Genomic DNA, 11,223 nt, shown 5'->3' with positions numbered 1-11,223 from the left:
GCCTGAATTTTAGGTTCATATTGGATTTAATAATTTAGCTGATGTTTTTTCCCCCCAACAATGTTAAGTTACATAGAACTATTACCCATTTATACAGCTGGGTAATTTTACCGGAGCAATTTATGGTAAGTCTCAGTAGGTGGAGAATGAAACCACCAACCCTAGGACCCAAAGGCAGCAGCTTTAACTACTACACTTTCAGTGAATGTTACAAATTTTAGCTCTAAATTCTAAATTTAGTATATTGGGATAACAGATAGGGGGGTGTGGTGGCGCAGTGGGTTGGACCAGGCCCTGCTCTCCAGTGGGTCTGGGGTTCAAGTCTTGCTTGGGGTGCCTTGCGATGGACTGGTGTCCCATCCTGGGTGTGTCCCCTCCCCCTCCGGCCCTTCACCCTGTGTTGCTGGGTTAGGCTCTGGCTCCATGCGACCCTGTATGGGACAAGTGGTTTCAGATTGTGTGTGTGTGTGTGTGGGGCATAACAGATATCATAGCAGTTAATAAATCTGAATGATGACCAAAAGGTTGCTGATTTAGGATGTCCCAGATGAGGACTTAAGGCGGTATTCTTGAGCAAGCTGCTTAGCCTAGTGTACAAAACTAATAATGTTAGTTGCTGTAAACAAAGGTGTCTATTTAATTAGTAATAAATGTCAGCTGAAAACCATTCACACCAAAAAAGCAAGAGAACACTTCTTTATTGTTTTTATCTGACATATTTCATTTGTAATATTTAACACATCAAAGATGGATGTCAGTGAGGTGGTTAGCATATCTGGACAGCTAGAAGGAATAGGTTTATAGATTAAATTCAAGTGACAGGATTTTTCTTCTACTGGAAAATGCTGGTATAGTTATTTATAATCCATCACTGTCCTGGATGGAGGTTTGGATGTACAGTCATCACAGATAATAAAGGTGATGTCTGGTCTTTTCATCCCCACCAAAACCTGGTAACAGGGGTGTGTGTCTGTGATGTTTGTGTCGGATACCCAGGTGATATTAAAATTGAGCAGCAGGTAGTGTAACACTTGAAGCTGCAACCTTGAAGTCAAAGGATCCAGGTTCAAATCCAGCTCCTGCTGTAGCACCCTCTACTGTGAATTACTCAGGTGAAATTTATCCAGCTATAAAAATGGGTTTTTGTGTCTTTATATGTTTGGCATCACAAGTTGCATTGCAGAAAAAAAAGAAGAAAAAAAGATCAGCAAATCTGACAAGGGTAAAGCGTAATAATTTATTTGCCGAACAAAATATTAATACATGGGTGGCACAGTGGTACAGCAATTAGTGCTGCTGTCTCACAGTGCCTGGATTGTGTGAGAGGACGTAGATTCCATCCCTGCTCAGTCTGTGTGGAGTTTGCGTGTTCTCCCTGTGTTGTGTGGGTTTCCTCTGGGTGCTCTGGTTTTCTCCCACAGTCCAAAGACATGCTGTTCAGGTTCCCCCATAGTGTGTGAGTGACAGAGTGAGTGTGTTTCACTGATGTATGGATGAGTGACCCATTGTAAGTAGTGTATCTAGCAGTGTAAGTCACCTTGGTGAATAAGGTGTGTGGGCTGGTAACACTCCATAGAGTTCATTGGAAGTCATTTTCAAGAAAGCATCTGCTAAATAAATAAATGGAAATGTATTATCTCAGCAGTTCAGATGACCTTCTGACATCCAGCCTTTACACACCTTTCATGACTGCTTTGTAGATGATTAAACCCCCCCAGTCTTCTGCTTAATTGAATGAAATATGTGTGTTCATTATTAAATGGATTAGGAGGTAATTAATCTGATCAAATGGTGTTCACTCTGGTCTGAGCCAGTCAAACCGGTGTTCTGTGACTGGTAGTTTTTCACTAGCTTATTCACTGGTGTTTTTTTTTTTTTTTTTTTTTCTCACTGGAGTTTAGTCACTGATGTTTTTTCACTAGTTTTCAGTCGCTGGTGTTTTTTTCACTGGTGCTCAGTCACTGGTATTCAATGCATGTTTTCAGTCACTGGTGTTTTTTTTTTTTTTAAACGGTGTTCGATCATTATTTATTGCTTCTCATGGACGGGACTCGGACAAGAGCGCTCATACCACATGAACTCGTGTTAGGCACTCGGCAGAATTCTTCGAAATGCAAATAAATTAAAACGACAAAGAACCGCAAGCGTGACCATTGTGAACATGACGCATGGTGACAAAGCGCGCTCCTTCTCAGAATAGGCGCCCCGTCGTCAAGGTGACCGCGTACGCAAAGTGCCGGAATAAAAACGCGGTTTCAGTCGGGCCGCGTTTCGTGTTCCTCGGAAGCCTAATGTGTTCGGTTGTGTCTTCTCGCGCTTCGTCTGCCCCTGAAAGTACAGTATGCAGCCACCTCCGACCCAAAATTCCCAGTATAACACGAATCTTTTATTTTGAGGGAAATAAAGTCATAACCTCCCGTTTTGAGCTGCTTTTTACTTAAAAGCGTGTTGTAACAAATATGCTTCCAATTACACACCGCAGCGAGGACAAACACAAAGTGTGTGTGTGTGTGTGTGTCGTCACTTGCACACCCCACCTCTCTCTCTCTCTCTCTCTCTCTCTCTCTCTATTCGTTTGTGTGTGTGTGTGTGTGTGTGTGTGTGAGAGAGAGAGAGAGAGAGAGAGAGAGAGAGAGAGAGAAAGAGAGGGGGTGGAGTGGAGAAGGAGGTACACCCCAGCTGGGATCCTCTCCTCCGACGCTCTGCATTCCGCTATCCGTCCTCCAAGGGAATAAGATGACTTTGTCAATCCTGCACTGTCCACGCTGGGAAGAACGTGCACTTTCCACACTGTGACACGCCGCGCGTTCCCTGGAGTTCGGCTCTTTCCCCCATTTTCAACTCTGTTCTTCTGGACTTTTACCGAAGTTTGGGGGAGATACGATTTTGGTGTGGAAACTCTACTGTAAGTATGACATGCTTTTCCGCATCCCAATCACTACCGAAACAAATTAAATTGAAAAAAAAAAAAAAAATACACCGTTAATACGGACGCGAAACACTGCGCACTGCGTTTACCGCGCACCTGTGCGCGCAGCGCGGGCTCCGTCGCTGCCAGCGTGTAACGCGGAGAAGCTCGCGTGCGACGCGATCGGCACGTGGAGCCGCTCGCTGCCGCGCTCGCGTGCAGAGGTGCGCGCGCCCGGGTTCAAGGTGCGAAAAGGGCGGCGGACGATGAGAGGAGAGTTGCGTTTTAAATGTATCATCGACCCGCTCTGTGCGGAGCTGACGCGGGGCGGTTAAGCACACGAAACGTTGAGGACTTTTTAATAGGTCAGAAGGTAGGAGTGGCTCATGGTGTAAATAATCTGTACACATACATGTTATTAATCAGTTTCTACTTTTGGCGACTGCGTTTTTGACCCAATGTGTATTTTCTTTTTCTGATACACACCTGGCTTACCGTCCTTATCACCTGATAATACTGCGTAAACGCGTGTGTTGTACTTATTGATTGCGGACTTTCAGATCATAAAGTGTCAGTGTTTATACCAAAAAGCCGGTAGTGCACCGTTAAACGGGAGCGCTCCCGCTCACTTGGCCCCTGTCCAAGGAGCGCGCCTTGCCTCTCCTCGGGACGATGCCTTAACCACGTCCACTTTGTTGTTAGCGCTCCGCGAGTCATTAATTAATCCGCTGTGTTTTATAGGCAAAAAAAAAAATATTTCAGTCATATATTATATAGTCATAATAATACCGAGGTGAATTTTCATTCAGCTTTTTTGGGTTGTCATGCTAATACATTTGGTCCCTCAACCAATGTCTGACAAGTTGTTATGGCTCCCCATCTATGGGAATGGTTTGATACCTGCAAGATCAAGACATTTCATCAATACTACTATTGGGACTTTAGCCAAATCATCATCCATCCATCCATCCATCCATCCATCCATCGTCAACAACCGCTCGTCCATGATGAACGACGAGATCCAGCTCCCTGTAGGTCCTCTATGATCTGTTGCTGGTCACACACTGGTTTTCTTTAAAATCCTTTGCCTTATTACTCCTCTCGGAACAGCCCCTTTAATATAGTTTAGGTTTAAAAAGTCTTTATTAAAGGCTTCGTTCCTTTTTCTTTTACAAGTGGGCGTGAAGCATTATGAGTCAAGACTTATTTCAGATCTGTGAGTTGGGGGGCTTTTATATGTTTTTTTGTGGCCGAGGTGGCCTCTTCTTTTCAGGAAGGGTGAGCTTTTCAGTTCCTGATCAGGGTTATGTTCCATGCAAACTATGATATTCATTCACACGAACACCTTATTTTAGTTCAAGACCAAGGACAGGAAAATAAGAAATTCATGGGCAAAGGTGAATGTTATCATGTTCTGTACCCTTCAGAAAGCTACTAGATAAAGTTATATGCAGAATTACTGTGCCTGTTTTTTTTCTGTTGATGTGTCAGACAAACTGTTGGTTTTTTTTGTCCCCAAACCGTGCATTCTCTGGATTTTTCTCCAGTCTGTATGGCAAATGCTGTTTTCATTGCAACAGCTGTATTCTTTCTCAACAGAGAGAAAATTAATATCTCATGTCCTTTTATGTGAAGAAATGAGCACTTTGACCATTGGTGAAAATGCATATGTGGAATTATATTCATAATCATATAATTTATAGGGATTAAGGCAAGGATGTACCTCAGAAGACAAGAATTAGGGTGAAATCATCGAGGACGTGTCTTTTTTGTGCCTATCATGCAATGTAATGTAAAATTATAGATTTAACTCAGAGCTTCTCTTTAATTTGGCCAGTGGGTGGTCCAGCCAAGCACAAGGAAGAAATTTGCCCATCCTCCAATTTATTTTGCTGGTGAAGCACCATTCACATGTACATTTGCTCCAAAAATGTGTGAATTAATGTTTTTTGTGCTTTGGTCCTTAAGTTTCATGACTTCTGACACTGAATTCAAATGAGTTCACTGCATCATTCACACAAAGTCACTCAAGTTCAAGTCTGGGTGATTCATTTTAAAACAGTGTTATGGAAAGCTGCTAAAATTCTGTGTTGTCAGAAAAATATTCAGAAGAAAGAGAAGTAGCATAGTTATTTGTCAGCAGTGGTTTAATTGAATTATCATTGCTCTAAAGAACCTGTAGTGTGTTGGGTATCAGAGGCTGTCAAAGCAAGGAAGCCCATCAGTGCTGTTACTGAGGCTGGAGAAAAATGGCATGTAGATGGATGGCATGGTGGCACAGCAAGTAGTGATGCTGTCTCGTAGCACCTGGGTGGTGCGAGAGGACCTACGTTTGACCCCTAGTCAGTCTGTGTGGAGTTTGCATGTTCTCCCTATGTCTGTGTGGGTTCCTTCCTGCAGTCTAAAGACATGCTGTTCAGGTTCCCACGTAGTGTGTGAGTGACAGAGAGAGTGTGTTCCACTGATGTATGGATGAGTGACCCAGTATAAGTAGTGTAACTAGCAGTGTAAGTCACCATGGTGAATAAGGTGTGTGGGCTGACAACACTACATAGAGTTTGTTGGGAGTTGCTTTGGAGAAAGGCATCTAGTAAGTTAGTTGAGATGGTTGATCATAAGAAGGGAGCTGTAGGTTCAAAGTAGCACCACTACTACTTTTTTAATGCTTATATGACCTTTTTTGTGGGATGAGGGGTGTTTCATTTGTTTATTATGTTATCTTTTTTTTCAGTTCAGTCTTTGCTGACCACCTTGGAAAGCACCTTCTTCCTGAAGAAGTAACTTTCAGAACCCAAGCTTTGCAAACTTTATTCTGAATAGTGGACTCAAGTGCTGAAACACTTTTTTTAGTCACAGATGCACAAAGACAGTATGGTGAAGGCACTGGCTGGTGGACAGGAAATTCAAGATTTTAGTCTTTTTTCCAAGATACAGCCAAATAATAAAGTTTTGGCTGAACGTATTTGTTTACAGAAAGGCATACAGTATAGAGAGATGTCAAGAGTGTGCCATGTGACACCAAATGAAGATAACCACAGAGGGAAGAACGATCAAGGTCCATAAACATTAATTCCAAGAAAAATAAATTTGAATTCTTTAAAACTCAGTGAGTCATGTTCATAAGTCATGTTCAGACTTTTATGGCAACACTCTAGCAATGTCATCTATCATGATGTAACTCTTACACCTTAATCCTCTTGAGAATTTTTTCATACCATAAAATGGTCAGTATCACTATCGGTCGTCTTTACTCCAATTTTAAGATTTAAACTCTTTCTAAGGTGAAATCAGTTGACCGATAGCAACAAAACAGTTTTACTCTCAGCCGTGTGCCATATTCAGAGCACCAGTAAAGTGATCACTTTGTTTTTACCGTGTGGACTCTAGTCGTTCTTTCATCTTGGGCTATAGTTACATTGCCTGCTAAATGCATGGACAGTGGTGGGTTTTACATTTTACTCTAGTATTAATATGTGGTTCAGTGTCATTAATTAGAGAGGGGTGCGGTGGCGCAGTGGGTTGGACCGCAGTCCTGCTCTCTGGTGGGTCTGGGGTTCAAGTCCTGCTTGGGGTGCCTTGCGATGGACTGGCGTCCCATCCTGGGTGTGTCCTCTCCCCCTCCGGCCTTACGCCCTGTGTTACCGGGTAGGCTCCGGTTTCCTGTGACCCCGTATGGGACAAGCGGTTCTGAAAGTGTGTGTGTGTGTCATTAATTAGGTGGCGCCAAGTTCTTAAGTTATTCAAAAAGTGGAAATTGATTGTTCTTCCCTGTACGTCTTCAAGCGTGTGGCTCAATAGATAATTCCATGATGCCCCTGGCAAAGTGAGCATTTCCTTTGCCAGGAAACTGGATTCTGTCAATGGTCTTAGGCTCTGAATAAGCAAACAACAGTGTAAAGGAGCGACATCTTCGTTTTGGGTTTATTTCGGAACGCAGCACTTGTGTCTCTCTGGAGATGTCTTGGATGATTACACACCATCTGACAAATGTGCACATTTGCCAGAATTGTTGTAACAAAAATCAAGGTGTGTCCTGTCACCTCCTGGGGGGTGTGTTTCAGTCCCAGCAAGGCTCCTGCTTCTATTTCTCCAGTCTTTCCTTTTTTGGGAGAATGTTGAGAAGTTAAATACACCACTAGCAAGTGAAGTACCACTGGAAGTACCCTTTTGTGGTTTTGAGCTGCTGTCTGGTTTTGTCTTTTGTATCTGATCAACATGGAGAAACTATATGTGGTGCCTTGCTAGGTTAAATTTTGAGCGTTTTCATCACCAAATTTGATGGTAAAGTTATGCACCTGTATAAACTTGTCCAAATGACACAGAGAGAGGCCAGTGGATCATGATTTACAAATTATTGGGGGGAAAAAAAACATCTATTTCAGGAAGGACCTCCCAAAAATACAGGCTGTAGGAAAATATGAGAAACTATGCAGAGCTTTGTTAACCATTTGTTAACTGTTTGCTGGATGAATTAAGCATAGCTGTTGGGTACAGAAACACATCTTACTACACTGTTTGTTTCAAACTCAGTTGGTAGATATTATTTGGACTTGTACCCATACTCTTGTGTCTGTTCTAGAATCCTGAACCAGGACCCTCTTCGCCTGTCTTTATGGAAGTCGTGAGACCTCTGCAGACTTTCAGTTCCTCAGTCAATGCACGTGTGAAACTCTTGAAGCCACTTGTATGAATTTTTGTTTTAAATGCCCTTTAGTGATCCACCCCCCCCCAAGACTGAAAACATGTTTGAAGAAATACTTTCTTTTAATTTTTTTTTTTTTTCTGCAAGAAAAATGAAGTCTCTCAGCTCCTTTACATAAATACTATGCAGGGAGAATAAAATATTTGGACAAGTGTTCTTTGTAAAAAGAGAGTGTGAAAAAGTGGAACGGTAGACACTCAATTTTGAGATGCAAATCAAATATGTTTGGAGTCTGAGGGCTTTTAAATGACATCATTCTTTACTCTTTCTGTCTGCATGCTGAGGGGTAATGACCTGATGACAAACTATCATTTATTATGTCTGACAGCCTTAGTACATGTGCAGATTTATTTAATTTTGGCAGCAGGGAGAGAACACTGCTGGTCACAAATGAATGTAATGTGCAGTACAAACAAAGTGGATACAACATCTCTTCCTTCATAATGTGCATGACTAATAGTAGTCGTTGTTAATAAACAAGAACTCATTTTATGTTTGTTACAACACAAAGCCGCAAGACCTGTGGGGGGGGGGGGGGAAATGGTGATGTCTTGTTTTCGAAATTCTGCAGGATTTCTCCATTAAGACATATTTGCCAACCATTATGTTTATGTAATACAGTTAAAGAGCAGAAGTTAGACAGAACAGTTATCTGTTAAGGTTTAATTGCTAGACTACACTTCGCAAGGACCAAGATCTGTAAAGTAATCCTACAAAAGCACTGTATACATTCACTGAACCTGTGGACATCGCAGCTCTGCTTATATGTCAGCCACCAAGTTATTTAACATCAAAACAAACCGCAATTAAAAACAATCCTTTACCATAATCTGAGTATCCGAGAAAATTTTGAACTCCTCGCTACCACAATGAAAACTACCATTCAATGTACTGTACCCGTTTTTTTTTTTGGCCTCTTTAAAATAATACGTGTAAAATGCATTGAGAACAAATCAGGACTTTCCACTGAGTGGGTGGGGCTCATTTCCCAGGGCCAGAACCTCTGACCAGGTTCAGAAACACATGGCGCATTGGTGACAGGGTCAGTACTGAGGCTGCTGCTTTTTATTGCCCATTCTAGGGTTGTCACAACTGTACATCACACCTTTTATAGCATCATTGGTTTTAAGGGCCTTTAATATTATGATTCTTATCTTTATTGCATAGGGTCAGCCCCTCCCCCACTGAGGGAAATTGAGCTTACAGTCGAAGCTCTAAATGTGTCCGTTACTTTGAGCTTTCGTAATTTATATTACTTTCTGGATGTGAGAGTGTGAGGAATGTTCATGTGAGGAATTGATTTTCAAATGATCTTTAAACTGACTGGAGAAAAAAGGGTGTGTTTTGGGCTGAACCGGACTTATAAATTAAAACTGTGGCCAGGCGCACCAGGCCGATTTGGTTAGTTTAATAAGTAAGTAAGAATAATTCTGTCTGCCCTTGCATTTCAATAAATTTTAAATGAATAATAAGAATCCAGAAACTCATTTTTATTTTAGCAGGGTTTCTGAATCGCTTCTCTGAGGGCTAGACTGCATGTGTCATGATTAACAGATCAAATTTAGCCATCGATTCCGGTCTGGCAGTGATGATGGTCTTTACCCAAAACAAATTGTACTTCTCTTGTGCTTCTCTATTCTATATAAACACAATTCATATGCTTCCTTAATATCTAAATGTTTGCAAACCCTATCGAAGAAGGCATATTTTATTTGAACCACAAAAACAGCTTCATGGCAAACCGCAGAGGTAATTCTGTTGAAACAGTTACTCTACTGGTTACGTAACCGGCCATTGACTTGGCTTTTTGTGATTTGGACGGAGAGCACGGTGGAAAAAAGGGAGCAGCACGCTTGCCCCCAAGCACGAGGCCCTTGGTTGAGAGTGCCGCGTGTGCAAGACTCTGAAACCACAGTTTGAGTCGCATCAGGGCCTGTGGTGCAAAAGGGCTTCTCTTTCCCGTCTCCCAGAATACATGGTTGTTACCGGGGGGATACTAGGGACAAATGAGCAGAAAGAAGTCAGATGGGCAGTGGTATAAATCCAGTTTTTAAATTTCTTTTACAGAGCAAAAATATTGCTGGTCATTAGCACCTTTTTTTTTCTTTATGTATTTTTAAATTAAAATAATCAAAAAATTATGTGTATATGCCTGCCTTTTTATATATAGGCCTATATTCTGATGTGACTTGAGTTACAGTGATGTTCAGATTTGGCTTGAGACAAATTTTCTGTTCTGTCATGTTTTTCCTTAGCATTTCTCTGGGTGGATTAGAAAAGTCAAAGCTATTGGAAATCATTTATAAGTAGAGCAGCCAAACGGGGAATACTATAGAAGAATACATTCAGTGTTAATTACAGAATGAAAGTGGAACGAAGACTTTATTACGGAAGATTAAGAAAGAATGTGAAATTTGCACTGATAGCACGCTTAGTTTTAAAAAAAAATTTGCAAGGGAAACTTCTTCAAGTGCCAGAGGAGTTCAGCATCAAATAAGCAATATAATACTATTGTAAACACTTAAATGGTCTCAATTTGCAAACAATTAAATACCATTCTCTGTTTAAAGATGGAAAAGATCAAGAAGCATAAGAATGTAGCTCCATTGTACTGCGTATTTTGGTTTTAACGTCTTTCATAGAGCACTTTGTTGAGTTCTTTGTGGTTCTGGGTCCATTTAAAAGTGCAAGAATTTGCAGGAACTGGCTAGAAAATGTTTTCCTAAAATAATTTTTTGTTTTAAATAAGCCACTTGAGCATGGAAACCTCTCTCTTTCAGTAAGAGACATTCACTTTAGGATGCTTACTAGACAAGCCAGATGTCCCTGAGTGTTTGGCTGGGGTGTAACGGTGCATTCACCTGTTCGTTGTTAACGCAAAGATATCGTTGACTGTATTCTGAAATGCACTCTGGTAGGAAATGTTTCACTGTGAGGTGATTTAAAACCTTTAGAAGCCTTTTGTCCACAAAAAAAAAAAAAAAATGTGTATTTGGGATACATGTTTCAAAATGGGCGCAGTGGGTTGGACCGCAGTCCTGCTCTCCGGTGGGTCTGGGGTTCGAGTCCCGCTTGGGGTGCCTTGTGATGGACTGGCGTCCCGTCCTGGGTGTGTCCCCTCCCCCTCCGGCCTTACGCCCTGTGTTACCGGGTAGGCTCCGGTTCCCCGTGACCCCGTATGGGACAAGCGGTTCTGAAAATGTGTGTGTGTGTGTGTGTGTGTTTCAAAATGCTCATGTGTGACTGCATTCTTAAGAGTCAATGATTCTGTGGCTTGTCTTGCATGGGCCTCAAAAGGCATGCTATTTAGTAATTAAAAACTTAGCAATCATGGTGATATACACACACACACACACACATTTTCAGAACCGCTTGTCCCATACGGGTCGCGGGGAACCGGAGCCAACCCAGTAACGCAGGGCGTAAGGCCGGAGGGGGAGGGGACACCCAGGACGGGGCATGGTGATATACTGTAAGCGTTACTCAAACTGAAAGGTTGTTATGTACGTGCTAAAATTCAGTTTTTAAAAAATCTCCTTTAATTATTGATTTTTGAACAAATGAATTAAAATTGCATGGGCACCAATTATCCAGGTAAGAATGATTTTTTACA

General features: G+C 41.8%; 1 protein-coding gene across 1 annotated transcript in view; it reads left to right on the top strand.

Annotated features, from left to right (window-relative positions):
• Positions 1-2,738: 2,738 nt before the first annotated feature.
• lpar1 (lysophosphatidic acid receptor 1) overlaps positions 2,739-11,223 on the top strand; it is a 29,296-nt gene continuing 20,811 nt past the window's right edge. The window contains exon 1 of the mRNA XM_018755637.2: positions 2,739-2,905. The gene's annotated coding sequence lies outside the window, so the exon portion shown is untranslated. The remainder of the gene's footprint in view (positions 2,906-11,223) is intronic.

This window comes from Scleropages formosus, chromosome 6, assembly GCF_900964775.1.
Source record: "Scleropages formosus chromosome 6, fSclFor1.1, whole genome shotgun sequence".
NCBI classification, from domain to species: Eukaryota; Metazoa; Chordata; class Actinopteri; order Osteoglossiformes; family Osteoglossidae; genus Scleropages; species Scleropages formosus.
Note: the sequence above shows the minus strand (reverse complement) of the source record. Positions and strands in the feature narration are given on the sequence as shown.